Below are 2,850 nucleotides of genomic sequence, written 5' to 3'. Positions count from 1 at the left end.
GTCACTTCTCCAGTCTTTGTTCAGAGGTTCCATTTAAAAACAAAAAAACACATATTAGTTACGGCAGGGATGTCAAATTCAATTTCATTGAGGGCCGCATCAGCATTGCGGTTGCCCTAGGGGGGGGCTGGGTGGGTGTGGCCAGAGTGGGTGTGGCCTACTGGGTGGGCGTGAATGGAGTGGGTGTGGCCTACTGGGTGGGTGTGAATGGAGTGGGTGTGGCCTACTGGGTGGGCGTGGTTTCAGCAGGCAGCCGGATGCTCTCACAGCGCCGATAGGTTGAGTCGGGCGGTGCGAAGCTCGCCAACTTTGCACCTTGCTGCCTGCTGAAACTGGGCAGGCTGGAGGCTAGGCAGCATTGAATTTCTCTTCAGATTCGCGCCACCCAGCTCAGTTCTTGGCGCTGTGAGCAGAGCGCCCCGCTGCCTGCTGAAACTGGGCAGGCTGGGAGCTGGGCGGCCTCGCGTTTCTTTTTGGATTTGCGCCACCCGGCTCAGCCTCTCGGCGCTGTGAGGAGAGCACCCCGCTGCCTGCCGAAACCCCTCCCCCAGAGCCCATCAAGCCGGATGTATGAAGTAGGCGAGGGCCATTTGCTGGCCACTTCCAGGTGATGGTGCATTTCTTCATTCCTCACAAAGGGTGACACCTCCCCAGCATGCACCCAGGGGGTGGGGTTGACGCGGCAGGGGCTGGTTCCTCACTGTTTCCAGACGGCCTTGTGGAGCTAAGACTGAATGCGTTTCAGCATAGATGGCCACCACAAAATTGTACATTGGCTCCTGGCCAGCCTGGGCCAGGGCCAAGGCAGCGGGGGCCATTCCCTCACTGTTTCCAGAATGGCTTCGCGGGCCACATCCGGCCCCCAGGCCTTGTGTTTGACATGTCTGAGTTATGGGAATGTATTCTGCACCTCTTTTCCTTCCTGTAGTCTATGTTTGGTAAAGAGGTGCTAAGACTGGGCTCTTATAGTTAATTAAACCTTGACCAGAACTCTCCGATACAATTTTTTCCAACTTGGAGTTCTCCAGATGCATTCAGCTACTATACCCATAATTTTCAGCCAACCTGGCCAACAGATAATGGAGGTTGTTCAGGAGTAGATCGGGATAAAGATTACTCTAGAGGGAAGGGTACTCTAGAGCAGGGGTCCCCAACTCCCAGTCCATGGACTGGCACCTGTCCGTGGCATGACAGAAACCAGGCCGCGCAAACAAGCAAGTATCCTCAGGATACAGGCAGCATGCAAAACCATGCCCCCTCTGTTCCATGGAAAAGTATCTCTCCAAGGAACCGGTCCCAAAAGGTTGGGGGCTGCTGCTCTATGAATATTGAAAATTGTTTCTCTAGAGCAGGGGGTGTCCAACCTTGGCAACTTTAAGACCTGTGGAGTTAAACTCCCAGAATTCCTCAGCTGACATGAATTCCCAGTTCTGAGAGCTGAAGTCTACAAGTCTTAAAAGTTGCCAGGCTTGGATACCCCTGTAGTGAAACCACAGCTCAAATGTGAATAGATTTCTTTAGTTTTAATACACTTCTGTTTTTAAAGAATCGGGCTGCCTTATCAAACAAATGGGAATGACAGCTTTACTTTAAGGTATGTGTGTGAGCCGGTGGAGAGCATGACTGGTTCTTTAAAGAGAGAGAAAAATCTTGGCCAGTGATACCTTTCTCTCTGTCTCTCTCTATCTCTCTCCTCTACTCTTCTAATAGATCAGATTTCATATAAATCTTAATAAAGATTTTGATCTACTTTTCAACTATACCAGTTGTCTGATTTTCTCAGCCTCACTGAGAAAATCGTAATACTTTCGTAAGTATTTCAGTGGATACTTTGTAGTATAACCCTTTGTAGGTCTACTCAGAAGGAAGTCCCATTGGGTTCAATAGGATTTACTCTTAAATAAGTAGCTACACATAGATTATTATAATGGGTATTATGGCCTTCTGAAACTGCTTTTGAGGATTAAAAAAATACAAATACAGGCAGTCTTGAAATAATATTGCTCCTGAAAATAATCTTGCTTATTTTAGAAAATGATGGCAAGTGGAAGTGGCTGATTGACTTTGAGTGACCTTGAAAAGTTAAAATCAGACTTGTTCTTAAACTGAAATTCTAAACATTTAGTAAAGAGTAAGATCCATTGATATAATTGCAGTAAGATTACATAAGATCAGGTACCCAGTACTTCTAATCCAGAAACTTGAAATATTTCAAAACAAGGATGTTATTTTCCATTTTTTAGCATGGTAGGAAAATAATACATTTTGGTGCATTTGATAAGTAGGTTATTTCTTCAGTTTGACTTTTTTTTAAAAAAAAAAAATTGGATAACTGCTTTAATATGTTCTGCTATTTCTAGACAGCTTTAAATAATCTTGGTAATTTTTGTAATTCAGTCCATTATAAATGAACACACTACAGACTGAAATTAAACATTCAACAGTATATCTCAATAAGTAATAGATTATCAGAAAGGTTCTGAAATTTAAATATATTTGACTAAAAATATACGAGTGATGTTACAAGACAGTAGATATATTATTTTAATATATTTTGACGATTTCATTTACTGCATGGGCAGTTGACAAGAATTTTAATTTTTGTGGGGGGGGGGGTTTGTCTACGTATAAGGGGTTTTTTTCCCTCTTATTTTTTTTTAATTAAAAAAGGTTCTTTATCTGTATCTGTAAAGTGCTGTCCCTCCATGATTTGGGGAAAAAACCCTACTACTGTAATCATAGCATGCTTGTTTCTTCGTCCATCATTTCTTTCCTCTCAACCTCCACTCCACACCTTGTATAACCTGAAATACCTGCCCAGTTTATTTTTCCCACTTCAAGAATAAGCCA

This window comes from Protobothrops mucrosquamatus, unplaced genomic scaffold (genome assembly GCF_001527695.2).
Source record: "Protobothrops mucrosquamatus isolate PMUCROS unplaced genomic scaffold, P.Mucros_1.0 scaffold667, whole genome shotgun sequence".
Taxonomy (NCBI): domain Eukaryota; kingdom Metazoa; phylum Chordata; class Lepidosauria; order Squamata; family Viperidae; genus Protobothrops; species Protobothrops mucrosquamatus.
Note: the sequence above shows the minus strand (reverse complement) of the source record.